The 17,588-nt window shown below is 37.9% G+C and overlaps 1 protein-coding gene and 1 long non-coding RNA gene across 4 annotated transcripts in view; one reads left to right on the forward strand and one right to left on the reverse strand.

The window, feature by feature from the left end:
* The window catches only part of TBC1D32 (TBC1 domain family member 32), a 257,725-nt gene that overhangs the window by 64,296 nt on the left and 175,841 nt on the right, over positions 1-17,588 (reverse strand). The window lies entirely within an intron of this gene.
* LOC117980686 (uncharacterized) overlaps positions 1-17,588 on the forward strand; it is a 99,528-nt gene that overhangs the window by 50,222 nt on the left and 31,718 nt on the right. Inside the window, exon 3 of one of the 2 annotated variants that reach the window (XR_008625762.2) lies at positions 2,143-14,609. The exons of the other annotated variant lie outside the window; for it this stretch is intronic. This is a non-coding gene — a long non-coding RNA (uncharacterized LOC117980686). Of the gene's footprint in view, positions 1-2,142; positions 14,610-17,588 lie in introns of those variants that run through there. 2 annotated transcript variants of the gene reach the window in all.

Genomic DNA, 17,588 nt, shown 5'->3' on the forward strand with positions numbered 1-17,588 from the left:
AGAAGTGACATTTAGACTAAGCTCAAAAGGTTTAAACAGGACACCCATGGGAAGAGTAGGAATTAGTATTCCAGGAAAAGGGAGTATCAAGAGCAAAGGATCAGAGGCATAAGCCTAATGTCTTTTAAGGAGTGAAGTTTGCAAAGCACTTATCTCATAAGAAACATATGTCTAGAATACATAAAGTGCTCTTACAACTCAATTATTAAAAAACAAATAACTCAATTAAAAATGTGCAAAGTGATGGAACAGTCACTCTCAAAGGAAGATACCAAATGGCCAAAAAACACATGAAAAGTCATCAGCAAAATACAAATCAAAATCACAATGAGATACCACTTCATAGCCACTGGAATAGTTAGATCAAAAGGTCAGATGAAGAGATATAGAAAATAATTTATGTCAGCTGCTCAAATGATTAAACATAGATTATCATATAATCCAGCGACTCCAATCCTAGGTATACTGAAGAGAAATGAAATGCATGTTCACACAGAAACTTATGCATGAATGTGTAGGAGTTCGGTCAGGGTGGTGGGAAAAGTTGTAAAAAAAAAAGTTACAGGAAAGACACAAAACTTTTAAAAAAGCCGGAAGGTTTTGCAAAAGCTTTAGGAAAAGGTTATGGCTAAAGGCAGCCTAATCCTCTTACCTTTAGCTAATAGCAAAAAGCAAATAACAAGGGAATGTAGAGGAGTTTATCTAGATAGCTTGTTTACTTATGTTGTCCTAAAACCAACTTTTGATCATTCATGCGCAAGACTGCTCTCTACTCGAGGGGTCAACAATGTTTATTACCCACAAATTGTGTTTGCTCCAAGCCTTTGTCATTAAATCTGTACTAAATAAATGCAAGCATCGCCAGCTTAGGGGGGCTGCAAACTCTTTTTGGCCCCTAGTGCCGGCAGTCCCCTAGCCCGCTCTTTCACTGGATACCTTTGTCTAAGTACTCCTCTCATCTGTCACTCAGCCAGTGTCTGCAGGGCAGACTTGGCATGAATGTTTATGCATAAGATCAGAGAAAGGCAATCTAATGCCAAGTGGCATGACTGCCAGTAACCTTGTGAGTCAGCGCCACTTCGGATGTTCTATTGGTCTCATTAGTAGCACTAGAAACATATAAAAAATGAACAGAAAAATTACTCTCCTCTTTAAAGATAGCAGCCTCAACTGAGTAAATATACATCCAAAAGGTTTCTTGATAAAGATAGAAATTCCATGGCAGTAAGATAAATAGGATATAGATATAATTTAGAATGCTGATTATTTTATAGGTCATCCTGAATAAACATTATAAAAGTATTTTTAAGTAATAAAATGGATATAGGAAGCTAGATGGGGAAATAAGAACAACAAACATCTCATCTTCTTAAGATGTGTCTCTGTGATGCTTTCAATGACTGGAGTATGCTATCTAATTCCTCAAGCTATTTTTAATTTTCTATATGGAAGTTCTGAATTTCCCATACTCCTCTGAGAAAGAAGTCCTCATTCTGAGCATGTTGAAATGCAACATAGTAGAGTGGACTAGCCAATGGGGTAATAACTCCTGGGAAATCTAATTTTAGCTCAGAAAAACAAAAACAAAAGAAATTAAATTACTATTTTACTACCTTCCTGTTCCATACAGAAGGGAATTATGAAGCAATCTCCAGTAGTTTGCCTTAACAGCTCCTAACATGCTAACTGGTACTTGCTTTTGACCATAGTATGACTATTCTTTTCCACCCAATCTGCTTGCCTCTTCTTTGTCTTTTGCAGAGGCAGTAAGTTATAACACTAGTACATATAACTAGTGCTTATATTATAGTACTAGCTATAACATTAGTACCACAATATAAGTTATAACATTAGTACGTATTATACTACCTATCTATACCCTCAGGTAACAGAGAAATGATATTCTAAGTACAAATTATTTCTACCACATGGAAGTGAATTTTTTGTGTGTGATGATCTATACATATACTCATATACATGTATTCAAGTGTACATATATACATATATGTATACATACATACACAGAGAATGTATAGATGAATAGCTTTTAAATGGCCACTTACATTTTAATATGGTGACCATAAAAATGTTCATAAAGAAAAATAATTGAACCAGATGATGTCTCAAAATTCTTATTTATAGATGAAGAAGAATCATCTAATGGTTAACACTGATGCCAATGAGCTAACAAGAGGCAATCTAACAGATGAGATGCTAACTGCAGCAAACAGAATAAATCTAGAAGCTAGGAGACAAATGAAGAGGATGCCACCATGTGCACACAACCGAAGTGATTTTTTTCCCACAACAATGAAATTATATCCCAAAATTGTGCAGTGCAAATGATGACTAAACTAACACCTTACAAAATCTGTGAATCATTACATGTGAATCACAAAACAAGAATGGAAAGTAGATGACTCTTGCTGTTAAAATAACTTTGGTGTCTTAAATATTGCTACCTTAAGCATAGTATTTTTTAAAGTGCACTATTAATGTTTAGCTTTATTTAATGGTATTTAACCAGACACATACCTGTTAGAAACACATTTAGCTCTATTTTTTTTTTTCATTGAGTTCACAGAAAAAGCATCACTATACTCTCCTAGGTACAAAATGAAGCTGGACATGCTTCTGACTTTCTCATTTTCTGCTAAGAGTATATGGTCAGTGACACAGATATCAGCAATATCAGAATGAGATATTATGAATTGACTAAATCCCTGTAAAAATATCTTCCTAGGCTATCTATTGCTGCCTAGATCATGCTGTCTTCCTTAACAAAACCACAATAATATCAGGATCACTCTTATTACAAGGAAGTATCAGGTACTAGTTTTAAATTGGGAATAATGTCGTATTCAAACACTTGTGCTTTAGAAACAAACAGAAAGTAAGAGTTCCTATCCAGTATGGTGGGAAAATAAGCAATTAAATAAGGCTTAAGATAGTACTACACTCCCTAAAACAGAGCATATGCCAGTAAAGATGTCACAAATGTGTTAGGCCTTGTAAGCTACAGGGAAGTCATTGAAGGATTTCGATTAGAAGAGTAATATGATCTAACCCATGTTTCAGCAGCATCCCTCTGGTTGCTGTGTTGAGAATAGACTAAACACTTGGCAGGACATTGCAGCAGGTAAGAAATGTGAGTGGTAGTAGATGAGTGAGAGTGGTTTTATTTTAGATATGTAAAGATTTGCTGACAGATTAGATGTGGGGTATAAAGACAGAGATTAGATGTGGGGCATAAAGACAGGTATAATGCCGTTAGGTTTATTATCTGGAGAACTGGGAGCAAACAGTTGCCATTTCTGAAAGGGGAAAAAATGCCAAAGGAACAAATTTTGGGGGAGTATTAAAAATTTATCTGAGACATGTTAAGTTTGATATACATATTCAACTTACTAGGAGAAATGTCAAGTAGACAGTTTAATACATGAGATATGAGTTCAAGGCAAAGATAAGTATTAGAGATATAAATCTGAGAGCCATCAGCATATTGGATAGTATTTCAGTCATGAGATCCTCACAACAGTAATGTAGCTAGAAAAAAAGAAGACAACTGAGAACCGACTACGGGGCATTCCAAAGTTTAAACGTTAGAGATGTGAAAGATCCAACAAATGAGACAAATGAATTCATCAGAGATGCAGGAGGAAAACCAAACAAGAGTATTTTCTGGAAGTCAAATGAAGGAATTGTTTCAAAAAAGAGGGCAGGTTTGAGTGATACTGCTAGGTAATGAGGACTGAGATCTTACCAGTGGGCTGAATGCCGGTGGAGTATTAGGGTGAAAGCCTGATTAGCTTACAAGTGGGTCCAAGAGAGAATGGAAAGAGAGTAATGGGAATACTCAGCTAACTCCTTCAAGGAATTCTGAAGTAAAAGGCAGGCCAGAAGTGAGATTTTAGTGAGGGGAAAGTAGTCCAAGAGAAGATATTTTAAATATAAGAGAATAAACACCATGCTTGTTGGCATATCGAAAAGATCAAGTAAAGATGCTCCAAGCCAAAACATGATAATAAAGAGGGAGATCAGGCTTTAAAAAGAGAGAAATCCTATCATTTGTGACAACATGGATGAACCTTGAGGACACTGTGTTTGGTAAAATAACCCAGGCACAGAAAGAAAAACACTCTATATAATCTCGCTTATGTGCAAACTGAAAAATTTAAACTCATAGAAATGGGGCATAGAATGGTTACCAGAAGCTGGAGGGCAGGGTATTGGGGGAGATGGTCAAATGATACAAAATTTCAGTTAAATAAAAGGAATATGTTTTAAGATGTCTATTGTACAACATGGTGACTATGTTATTAACAATGTATTATATATTTGAAAATTGCCAAGAAAGTCATTTTAAATATTATCATCAGAAAAATAAGCATGTGAGATTATGCATATGTTAATTGGCTGAATTTAGCCATTCCACAATGTACACATATTTCAAAACATGTTGTACATGATAAATATATAGAATGCTTATCAATTAAAAAATAAATTAATTTTTAAAATTGCAGTGGTAAAAATCAGGTTCACTCAGGAGACTGGTGATAATATAGAAGTCCCTGGTCAAGGAGATCTACCTGAATAGGATTCAATAACAACCAGAAAAGGGTTAATGGATTAATGGTCTGTATAAAGTTGATGAAAAGTGATATTAAATGACTATATGATTTGCAGAGGTTAAAGAGTAGACATAGGGCAAGTAGAACAGACAGGTGTGGAGGCTCTAGCTGGAGAGAGAAAACAGTTTAAAGCCTTGAAAGTAAACAAAGCTGGGGTAGGCAAGATCAAAAGTGAGGCAATGCTAGTTGAAGACTGATGTGAAGGATGGATGCCTTCCATCATGCTATGCTATAGATACTAAAAATCAACTGTATTAGGGTTCTCCAAGAAACAGAACCAATAGAATTTGTACATATATAGAAGGAGATTTATTATAAGTAACTGGCTCATGTGATTATAGAGGCTGATGAGTCCAAAATCTGCAGTGTTGGCCAGTAGTCTGGAGATCCAGAAATAAGGGAGAAAAGAAAAAGGGAGAACTGCTAGAAGCAAAATCTTTCAGAAGAAACCAGATGGAATGTAGCGCACAAATGGAGAAATCGGTTTTCACAAGTCACACTGGCAGTTCCTTCATGATAATAATAGAAAGCCTAAATTGGCACCGATGTAGTTAAGTGAGTTGATATGCCTCAGGAACACATGGAAGCTCTTTATTGGCTATTTCTACATCATTGATAAAATAGGAAACATGGCTATTAACTAAACGAAGCATGGGGAAGGAGAAGAAGGTTTGAGAAGAGAGAAATTTTGAAAACAGTCATCTAGGAGACTAGAAAAGTAACCTGGAGACACACCATACTGGGTATACTGGCAGCAGTACATTCACACCTAAGTCAGTCATCTGCAGTTATATTCTGGGTTACACAGAGAAACTATTATTACTCCTTTTCCTGAATCATAGATAAGGGGAGAAAATAAAATTATACTTCTCTGAGCACTGATTCCTAGGAACTAATAATATATTTTTCTACTCAAAAGTGTTCATTTAACCTAATTTTCTTATTTGTATTTTTTAAATTTTAGATTCAGGGGAAATACGTAAAGGGTTGCTATATGGGCATACTGAGCAACAGCGAGGTTTGGGATACAGATGGTCCTGTCACCAGGGTGATGAGCACAGCAGCCAACAGCAGCTTTTCATCCCATGCTCCCCCTTCCTCCCTCCATCACCCTATCTAGTAGTCCCTAGTGTATATTGTTTCTATCATTATGTGTATGTGTTTTCAATGTTTAGTTCCCACTTATGAGAATATGCAGTATTTGGTTTTCTGTTCTTGCATTAATGCACTTAGAATAATGGCATCCAGCTGCATCCATGTTGCCGCAAAGGACATGATTTCATTCCTTTTTATGGCTGTGTAGTATTCCATGGTGAATATGCACCATATTCTCTTTATCCAATCCACAATTCTTGGGCACCTATGTTGATTCCATGTCTTTGCTATTGTGAATAGCTGCAATGAAAATGCGAGTGCATGTGTGTTTTTGATAGAATGAGTTATTTCCTTTGGATATATAGTCAGTAGTGGGATTGCTAGGTTGAAGGGCAGTTCTAAGTTCTTTGAGAAATCTCCAGAATGCTTTCCACAGTGGCTGAACTAATTTGCATTTGCACTAAAAGTGTGTAAGTGTTCTCTTTTCTCTGAAGCCCTGCCAACATCTGTTTTTGACTTTTAAATTATTGCCATTCTGACTGGTGTGAGATGGTATCTGTTGATTTGGTTGCATTTATCTGATGATTAGTGATGGTAAGCATTTTTTATATTTTTTTATTTTTTTATTTTTTTTGAGACGGAGTCTTGCTCTGTCACCCAGGCTGGAGTGCAGTGGTGCAATCTCGGCTCACTGCAAACTCCGCCTCCCAGGTTCACGCCATTCTCCTGCCTCAGCCTCCTGAGTAGCTGTGACTACAGGTGCCTGCCACCACGGCTGGCTAACTTTTTTGTATTTTTAGTAGAGACAGGGTTTAACCATGTTAGTCAGGATGGTCTTGATCTCCTGACCTCATGATCCACCTGCCTCGGCCTCTCAAAGTGCTGGGATTACAGGCGTGAGCCACTGCGCCCAGCCTCATATTATTTTTGTCACTTGTATGTCTTTTTTTTTTTTTGAGAAGTATCAGTCCATGTCCTTTGCCCATTTTTTAATTGGAATATTTGTTTGTTGGTTGGTTTTATTATACTTTAAGTTCTGGGATACATGTGCAGAACGTGCAGGTTTGTTACGTAGGTATACATGTGCCATGGTGGTTTCCTGTACCCATCAACCTGTCATCTACATTAGGTATTTCTCCTAATGCTATCCCTCCCCTTGCCTCCCATCCCCCGAAAGGCCCCAGTGTGTGATGTTCCCCTCCCTGTGCCCATATGTTCTCATTGTTCAATTCCCACTTACGAGTGAGAACATGCAGTGTTTGGTTTCCTGTTCCTGTGTTAGTTTGCTGAGAATAATGGTTTCCAGCTTCATCCCTGTCCCTGAAAAGGACATAAACTAATTTTTTTTATGGTTGAATAGTATTCCATGGTGTACATATGCCACATTTTCTTTATCAAGTCTATCACTGATGGGCATTTGGGTTGGTTTCAAGTCTTTCCTATTGTGAACAGTGCTGCAATAAACATACGTGTGCATGTGTCTTTATAACAGAATGACTTAAAATCCTCTGGGTATATACCCACTAATGGAATTGCTGGGTCAAATGCTATTTCCAGTTCTATATCCTTGAGGAATTGCCACACTGTCTTCCACAATGGTTGAAGTTTACACTGTGACCAACAGTGTAAAAGCGTCCCTATTTCTTTTTTTTTAGATGGAGTCTCGCTCTGTCACCTGGGCTGGAGTACAGTGGCACTATCTCAGCTCACTGCAGCCTCTGCCTAGCAGGTTGCAGCAATTCTCCTGCCTCAGCCTCCCGGGTAGCTGGGATTACAGGCATGTGCCACCATGCCCAGCTAATGTTTGGATTTTTAGTAAAGATGTGGTTTCACCATGTTGGCCAGGCTGGTGTTGAACTCCTGACCTCAGGTGATCTGCCTGCCTCAGCCTCCCAAAGTGAAAAGCAGTCCTATATCACCACATCCTCTCCAGCATCCATTGTTACCTGACTTTTTAATGATCACCATTCTAACAGGCATGAGATGGTATCTCACTGTGGTTTTGATTTGCATCTCTCTAATGGCCAGTGATCATGAGCTATTTTTTTTCATGTTTATTGGCTGCATAAATGTCTTCTTTTGAAAACTGTCTGTTCATACCCTTTGCTCACTTTTTGATGGGGTTGGTTTTTTTCTTGTAAATTTGTTTAAGTTCTTTGTAGGTTCTGGGTATTATTATCCGTTGTCAGATGGATAGATTGAAAGTTTTTTCTCCCATTCTGTAGGTTGCCTGTTCACTCTGATGATAGTTTCTTTTGCTGTGCAGGAACTCTGTAGTTTAATTAGATCCCATTTGTCAATTCTGGCTTTTGCTGGAATTGCTTTTGGTGTTTTAGTCATGAAGTCTTTGCCCATGTCTATGTCCTGAATGGTATTGCCTAGGTTTTCTTCTGGGGTCTTTACGGTTTTAAGTCTTACATTTAAATCTTTAATCTATCTTGAGTTAATCTTTGTATAAGTTATAACAAAGGGGTCCAGTTTCATTTTTTGGCATATGGGGTCCAGTTTTCTCAACACCATTTATTAAATAGGGAATCCTTTCCCCATTTCTTGTTTTTGTCAGGTTTGTCAAAGATCAGATGATTGTAGATGTGTAGTGCTATTTCTGAGGCCTCTGTTCTGTTCCATTGGTCTATATATTTGTTTTGGTACCAGTACCATGCTGTTTCAGTTACTGTAGCCTTGTAGTATAGTTTGAAGTCAGGTAGCATGATGCCTCCAGCTTTGTTCTTATTGCTTAGAATTGTCTTTGCTATACGGGCTCTCTTATCGGTTCCACATGAAATTTAAAGTACATTTTTTTAGTTCTGTGAAGAAAGTCAATGGTAGCCTGATGGGAATAGCATTGAATCTATAAATTGCTTTGGGCAGTATGGCCATTTTCATGATATCGATTATTCCTATGCATGAGCATGGAATGTTTTTCCATTTGTTTGTGTCCTCTCTTATTTCCTTAAGCAGTGGTTTGTAGTTCTCTTTGAAGAGGTCCTTCACATCCCTTGTAAGTTGGATTCCTAGGTATTTTATACCCTCTCTTGCTAGACTGCCCTGGCCAAAACTTCCAACACTATGTTGAATAGGATTGGTGAGAGAGGGCATCCTTATCTGTGCCAGTTTTCAAAGGGAATGCTTCCAAATTTTGCCCATTCAGTATGACATTGGCTGTGGGTTTCTCATAAATAACTCTTATTATTTTGAGATACGTTCCATCAATTCCTAGTTTATTAAGAGTTTTTAGCATGAAGGGGTGTTGCATTTTATCAGACTTTCCTGCATCTATTGAGATCATCAATGTTTTTGTCCGTTCTGTTTATGTGATGGATTATATTTATTGATTTGCATATGTTGAACCAGCCTTGCATCCCAGGGATGAAGCCGACTTGATTGTAGTGGATAAGCTTTTAATATGCTGCTGGGTTCAGTTTGCCAGTATTTTATTGAGGATTTTTACGTCGATGTTCATCAAGGATATTGGCCTGAAATTTTATTTTTGTTGTGTCTCTGCCAGGTTTTGGTATCAGGATGATGCTGGCCTCATGAAATGAGTTGGGGAGGAGTCCTTCTTTTTCTATTGATTGGAATAGTTTCAGAAGGAATGGGTACCAGCTCCTCTTTGTACCTCTGGCAGAATTTGGCTGTGAATCCATCTGGTCCAGGGCTTATTTTGGTTGGTAGGCTATAAATTATTGCCTCAATGTCAGAACTTGCTATTGGTCTATTCAAGGATTCAACTTCTTCCTGGTTTAGTCTTGGGAAGGTGTATGTGTCCAAGAATTTATCAATTTCTTCTAGATTTTCTAGTTTATTTGCATATAAGTGTTTATAATATTCTCTGTCGGTAGTTTGTATTTCTGTGGGATCAGTGGTGATATCCCCTTTATCACTTTTTATTGTGTCTATTTGATTCTTCTCTTTTTTCTTCTTTAGTAGTCTGGCTAGTGGTCTATTTTGTTAATCTTTTCAAAAAACCAACTCCTGGATTCATTGATTTTCTGAAGGGTCTTTTGTGTCTCTATCTCCTTCAGGTCTGCTCTGATCTTAGTTGTTTCTTGTCTTCTGCTAGCTTTTGAATTCTGTTTGCTCTTGCTTCTCTAGTTCTTTTAATTGTGATATCAGGGTGTCGATTTCAGATCTTTCCCACTTTCTCTTGTGGGCATTTAGTGCTATAAATTTCCCTCTAACACTGCTTTAGCTGTGTCCCAGAGATTCTGGTACATTGTGTCTATTCTCATTGGTTTCAAAGAATTTACTTGTTACTGCCTAAATTTTATTATTTACCCAGTAGTCATGCAGGAGCAGGTTGTTCAGTTTCCATGTAGTTGTGCGGTTTTGAGTGAATTTCTTAATCCTGAGTTCTAATTTGATTGCACTGTGGTCTGAGAGACTGTTTATTATGATTTCCATTCTTTTGGATTTGCTGAGGAGTGTTTTACTTCTAATTATGTGGTTGATTTTAGAATAAGTGCTATGTGGTGCTGAGAAGAATGTATATTCTGTTGATTTGGGGTGGAGAGTTCTGTAGATGTCTATTAGATCTGCTTGTTCTACAACTGAGTGCAAGTCCTGAATATTCTTGTTAATTTTCTGTCTCGATCAACTGTCTAATATTGACAGTAGGGTGTTAAAGTCTCCCACTATTATTGTGTGTGAGTCTAAGTCTCTTTGTAGGTCTCTAAGAACTTGCTTTATGAATCTAGGTGCTCTTGTATTGGGTGCACATATATTTAGGATAGTTAGCTCTTCTTGTTGCATTGATCCCTTCACCATTATGTAATGCCCTTCATTGTCTTTTTTGATCTTTGTTGGTTTAAAGTCTGTTTTATCAGAAACTAGGACTGCAACTCCTGCTTTTTTATGCTTTCCATTTGCTTGGTAAATCTTCGTCCATGCCTTTATTTTGAGCCTATGTGTGTCTTTGTATATGAGATGGGTCTCCTGAATACAGCACATTGATGGGTCTTGACTCTTTATCCAATTTGCCAGTCTGTGTCTTTTAATTGGGGCATTTAGCTTGTTTACAGTTAAGGTTAATATTGTTATGTGTGAATTTGTTTCTGTCATTATGATGCTAGCTGGTTATTTTGCCCATTAGTTGGCGTAGTTTCTTCATAGTGTTGATGGTCTTCACATTTTGGTTTGTTTTTGCAGTGGCTGGTACTGGTTTTTCCTTTCAATATTTAGTGCTTTCTTCAGGAGCTCTTGTAAGGCAGGCCTGGAGAGACAAAATCCCTCAGCATTTGTTTGTCTGTAAAGGATTTTATTTTTTCTTCACTTATGAAGCTTAGTTTGGCTGGGTATGAAATTCTGGTTGAAAATTATTTTCTTTAAGAATGTTGAACATTGGCCTCCACTCTCTTCTGGCTTGTAGGGTTTCTGCAGAGAGATCTGCTGTTAGTCTAATGGGCTCCTCTTTGTGGGTAACCTGACCTTTCTCTCTGACTGCCTTAAAATTTTTTCCTTTATTTCAACCTTGGTGATTCTGTCGATTATGTGTCTTGGGGTTGCTCTTCTCAAGGAGCATCTTTGTGGTGTTCTCTGTATTTCCTGAATTTGAATGTTGGCCTGTCTTGCTAGGTTGGGGAAGGATTCTCCTCGGTAATATCCTGAAGAGTGTTTTCCAACATGGTTCCATTCTCCCCATCACTTTCAGGTACACCAATCAAATGTAGGTTTGGTCTTTTCTCATAGTCTCATATTTTTTGGAGGCTTTGTTCATTCCTTTTCATTCTTTTTTCTCTAATCTTGTATTCATGCTTTATTTCACAAAGCTCATCTTCAATCCCTGATACACTTTCTTCCACTTGATTGATTTGGCTACTGATACTTGTGTATGCTTCACAATTTTCTCGTGCTGTGTTTTTCAGCTCCATCAGGTCATTTATGTTCTTCTCTTAACTGGTTAGTCTAGTAGCAATTCCTGTAACCTTTTATCAAGGTTCTTAGCTTACTTGCATTGGATTAGAAAGTGCTCCTTTAGCTTGGAGGAGTTTGTTATTACTCACCTTCTAAAGCCTACTGTCAATTTGTCAAACTCATTCTCTGTCCAAAGTTTTGTTCCCTGGCTGGAGAGGAGTTGTAATCCTTTGCAGGAGAAAAGGTGTTCTGGTTTTTGGACTTGTTGGCTTTTTTTTACTGGTTTTTCCTCACCTTTGTGGATTTATCTACCTTTGGTCTTTGCTATTGGTGACCTTGGGATGGAGTTTTTGCATGGTCCTTCTTGATGTTGATGCTATTGCTTTCTGTTTGTTAGTTTTCCTTCTAACAGACCCCTCTTCTGCACATCTGCTGGAGTTTGCTGGGAGTCCACTCCAGGCCATGTTTGCCTGGGTATCACCATTGGAGGTTGCAGAACAGCAAAGATTGCTGCCTGTTCCTTCTTATGGAATCTTCGTCCCAGAGGGGCACCCACCAGATGCCAGCTGAAGCTCTCCTGTATGAGGTGTCTGTTGAACCCTGCTGTGAGGTTTCTCCCCATCTGGAGGTATGGGGTCAGGGACCCACTCGAGGAGGCAGTCTGTCCCTTACCAGAGGTCAAGCACTGTGCTTGGAGATTCACTCCTCTCTTCAGAGCCAGCAAGCAGGAACGTTTAAGTCTGCTGTAGCTGCACCCACAACCGCCCCTTCCCCCTGGGGCTCTGTCCCATGGAGATGCGAGTTTTATCTATAAGCCCTTGACTGGGGCTGCTGCCTTTCTTTCAGAGATGCCCTGCCCGGAAAGGAGGAATCTAGAGAGGCAGTGTGGCTACAGGGGCTTTGAGGCACTGAGGTGGGCTCCACCCAGTCCGAATATCCAGGTGGCTTATTTTACATTGTGAGGGGAAAACCACCACTCAAGCCTTAATAAGGTGGATGCCCCTCCCGCCACCAAGCTTGCGTATACCAGGTCGACTTCAGACTGCTGTACTGTCAGTGAGAATTTCAAGCCAGTAGATCTTAGCTTGCTGGGCTCCATGGGGGTAGGATCTGCTGGGCAAGACCACTTGGATCCCTGGCTTCAGCCCCCTTTCCAGGGAAGTGAATGGTTCTGTCTCAATGGCGTTCCAGGAGACATTAGGGTACAAAAAAAAAAAAAAAAAAAAAACCTCCTGCACCTAGCTTGGTGTCTGCCCAAATGGCTGCCCAGTTTTGTGCTTGAAACCTTGTGGTGTAGGAACCCAAGGGAATCTCCTAGTCTCTGGGTTGTGAAGATGGTGGGAAAAGCATAGTACCTGGGCTGGATAGCACCGTCCCTCATGGCACAGTCTCTAATGGCTTCCCTTGGCTAGGGGAGGGAGTTCCCCAAACTCTTGAGCTTCCTAGGTGAGAACAGAGCTACCCTGCTTCTGTTCACCCTCCGTGGGCTTCACCCACTGTCTAACCAGTCCCAGTGAGATGAACCAGGTACCTCAGTTGGAAGTGCAGAAATCACCTGCCTTCTGCATTGGTCTCACTGGGATCTGAGGACTGGAGCTGTTCCTATTACGCCATCTTGTCAGGGAATCGGATTTTTGTTTTTTACTTGTTGATTTGTTCAAGGCCCTGTTAGATTCTTGATATTAGCTCCCTACCTTACCATATACAAAAATTAACTCAAGATGGATTAATGATTTACATTTAAGATCTCAAACTATAAAATTCCTAGAAGAAAATCTGGAAAACACCCTTCTCAACATAGGCTTTGGCAAAAAACTTATGGCTAAGTTTCCAAAAGCCATTGTAACAAAAACAAAAATTGATAAGTGCAACCTAATTAAAGAGTTTCTGCACAGCAAAAGTAATTACCAACAGAGTAAACAGACAACCTGCATAATAGGAGAAAATGTTCACAAACTACTCATCTGAAAAAGGTCTAATAGTAAGTGTGTAGGCTTGTTTCTGGGTTCTCTATTCTGTTTTATTGGTCTATGTGTCTGTTTCTGCACCAGTACCATGCCATGTTGGTTACTTTCACCTTATAGTATAGTTTGAAGTCAGGTAATGTGATGTCTCCAACTTTGTTGTTTTTACTTAGTATTGCTTTGGTATTCCAGCTCTTTTTTGGTTCCATATGAATTTCAGAATACATATTTCTAATTCTGTGAAAAATGATATTGGTATTTTAATAGGGATAGCACTGAATCTATACATTGCTTTGGGAAGTATGGCCATTTTAACAATATTGATTCCTACAATCCATGAGCAGAAATATTCTTCCATTTATTCATGTCATCTCTGATTTCTTTCAGCAATGTTTGTAGTTCTCCTTGTAGAACTACTTCCCATCATTAGTTAGATGCATTCCTAGGCTTTATTGTGTGTGTGTGCGTGTGTGTGTGGCTATAGCAAATGGGATTATGTTCTTGATTTGGCTTTCAATCTATACTGTTGTATAGAAAAGCTGACTTTTGTTCATTGATTTTGTATCTTGAAATTTTGCTGAAATCATTTATCATTCCTAGGGTCCTTTTATTAGAATCCTAGGGTTTTCTATGTATAGAATTGTACCATCAGCAAGGGGAGATAGTTTAACTTCTTCTTTTCCTATTTGGATGCTTTTTCTTTCTTTCTCTTGCCTAATTGTTCTAGCAAGCACTTTTAGTACTATGTTGAACAAGTGTAGTGAGAGTAGGCATAGTTGTCTTTTTTCAGTTCTCAAAGGGAATGATTCCACTTTTTACCCATTCAGTATAATGCTGTGATGTTAGCTGTGGATTTGTCATAGATGGCTCTTATTATTTTGAGATATGTTCCTTTATGCCTAGCCTATTGAGGGTTTTTATCATGAAGAGATGTTGGATTTTACTGAGGGCTTTTTCTGTGTCTATTGAAACGGTAATGTAGTTTTTGTTTTTTATTCTGTTTATGTGGTCAATCACATTCATTGATTTGCATATGATGAACCAACCTTGCATCTCAGGAATAAACTCTAACTTGTGGTGAATTAACTTTTGCTGCTGGATAAAAATATGCTGCTGGATTTCATTTGCTAGTATTTTGTTGAAATTTTTTTTGCCTATGTTCATCAAGAATATTTGGCCTAAAGTTTCTTTTTTTGTTGTCTCTGTCAGAGTTTGGTATCAGGATAATATTGGCTTTGTAAAATAAGTTATAAAGAAGCTCCTCCTCTTCAACTTTTTGGAATAGTTTCAGAAGGATTGCTATCAGTTCTTTATACATCTAGTAGAATTCTGTATGAATCCATCTGGTCCCAGGCTTTTTTTTTTGGTTGTTAGGCTTTGTATTACTGATTCAGTTTTGAAATTTGTTATTGGTATGTTCAGAATTTTACTTTCTTCCTGGTTCAATCTTAGGATATCATGTTTCCAGGAACTTATCAATATCCTATAGACTTTCTAATTTGTGTGCATTGAAGTGTTTATAATAGTCTCTTTGTATTTTGATCTTTTGTATTTCTGTGGGATCAGTTGTAATGTCATTTTTGTCATTTTTGACTGTGCTTATTTGGATCTTCTTTTTTTTTCTTTGTTAATCCAGCTAGCAGTCTATCTATCTTGTTTTTCCTTTTGAAAAATCAATCATTGGTCTCACTTATCTTTTTTATGGATGTTTGTGTCACAATTTCATTCAGTTTTTCTTTGATTTTAATTATTTATTTTCTTTTGCTAACTCTGGAGTCAGGTGGGTTTTTTTTCTATTTCCTCTAGGTATGATGTTAGATCATTAATTTAAGGTCTTTCTAACCTCTTGATGAAAGCCATAGGACTATAAACTTATCTCTTAGCACAAATTTAGCTGCATCCCAAAGATGTTAGTAAGTTGCATCTCTATTTTGATTAGTTTCAAAGAAAGTTTTTATTTCTGACTTAATTTCATTGTTCACTCAAGGGTTATAAAGAGCTAGTTGTTTAATTTCCATGTTTTTGTGTAGTTTTGAGAAATCTTCTTAGTATTAATTTCCATTTTTATGGCACTGTGGTCTGAGAGTGTGCTTGGCATCATTTTTAAAAATTCACTGACATTTGTTTTATGGCCAAGCATATGGTCAATCATAGAATATGTTGCATGTGTAGAAGACAAGAATGTATATTCTATCATTGTTAGGTGGAGTATTCTTTGGATACTTATTAGGTCTACTTCATCAAGTGTTAAGTTTAATTCCACAATATCTTTGTGGAATTTTCTGCCTCAGTGATCTGCCTAATGTTGTCAATAGGGTGTTGAAGTCCATCACTATAATTTAGGGGCTATATAAGTCTTTTCCTGTGTCAAGAAAAACTTGTTTTGTGAATCTGAGTGCTCTAATGTTGAGTGCATACATATGTAGGATAGCTAAGTCTTCTTGTTTACCTGAACACTTTATCATTATGTTATGGCCTTCTTTATTCTTCCTGATTGTTGTTGGTTAAAAGTCTATTTTATCTGATACAAGAACTGCAACACCTGCTCTTTTATGTTTTCCATTTGTGTGGTTGTTTTTCTCCATCCCTTTGAGCCTGTGAGTGCCATTACATGTGAGATGTGTCTCTTGAAGACAGCAGACAGTTGGGTCTTATCTTTTTATCCAGCTTGCCACTCCATGCCTTTTAAGTGGGGTGTTTAGGCCAGTTACATTCAGGGTATTAGTACTGATATGTGAGATTCTGATCCTGTCATTCGGTTGGCAGTTGGTTGTTTTATAGACTTGATGGTGTAATTCCTTTATACTGTCTGTGAGTTATGTGCTTTAGTGTGTTTTTGTGGTAGCAGGTTTTGATCTTCCATTTCCATGTTTAGCACTCTCTTAATGACCTCTTGTAAGGCTGGTCTGGTAGTAATGAATTCCCTTAGTAGTTGCTTATCTGAGAAGGATTTTATATTTCCTTTACCCTGAAGCTGAGTTTGGTGGGATATTAAATTCTTGGTTGAAATTTCTTTACCTTAAAAATGCTGAAAATAGGCCTCCAATCTCTTCTGGCTTTAAGGTTTCTGCTGAAAAGTCTGTTGCTAGCATGATGAGGTTCCCTTTGTAGGTGACCCAACCTTTCTCTCTAGCTGCCTTTAAGTTTTTCTTTTGCAATGACTTTGGTAAATCTGATGATGATGTGCCTTGGGGATGGTCATCTTGTATAGTATCTTGCAAGTGATCTCTGTATTTCTTAAATTCTTGTGTCTACATCTCTAGCAAACTTGGGAAAATTTTGATGGACTTCAAATGTTTTCCAAGTTACTTACACTCTCTCCTTCCCTCTCAAGAATGCCAATGAGTCATAGATTTGGTCTCTTTACATAATCTCATATTTCTTGGAAGTTTGGTCATTTTTAAAAATTATTTTTTCTTTGTGTCTGACTTAGTTGATTTAAGAATCAGTCTTCAAGCTTTGAGATTCTTTCCTTAGCTTGGTCTATTCTGCTATTAATACTTCTGACTATGCTTTAGGACTAATTATGAAATTCTTAAAGTGAATTATTCAATTCCAGAGGTTCAGTTTAGTTCTTTCTTGAAATGGTTATTTTTTCTTTTAGCTCCTGGATCATTGCACTGGATTCCTTGGATTTCTAGGACTGGGTTTCAACTTTCTCCTGGATCTCAATGATCTTCCTTACCAGCCAGATTCTGAATCCTAGGTCTGTCATTTCATTCCTTTCAATATGGTTAAGAACCACTGCTGGGAAACTAGTGCATTTGGTTGGAGGTAAGAGGACACTCCGGCTTTTTGAATTGCCATGTGGAGGGCTGGTGTTCCTTTAACTGTGAGGTAAGTTGAGTATACTCAGTTGGCTTTGTTTCTGGGTGTTTTCAGAGAGCTACAACTCTATACAGAAACTTTATTTGTGGCTGAATTTTTGCCTTAAGTGTCACAGGCACTGTATACTGGCAAAATGTTTTTGATGTTGTAATTTGGGCTTCTATCCAGTAGGTAGAGTTTAAGAGTGGTGGCCTGCAGATAGGCCATGTAGCTTCAT

The sequence above is a fragment of the Pan paniscus genome, chromosome 5 (genome assembly GCF_029289425.2).
Source record: "Pan paniscus chromosome 5, NHGRI_mPanPan1-v2.0_pri, whole genome shotgun sequence".
Classification (NCBI taxonomy): domain Eukaryota; kingdom Metazoa; phylum Chordata; class Mammalia; order Primates; family Hominidae; genus Pan; species Pan paniscus.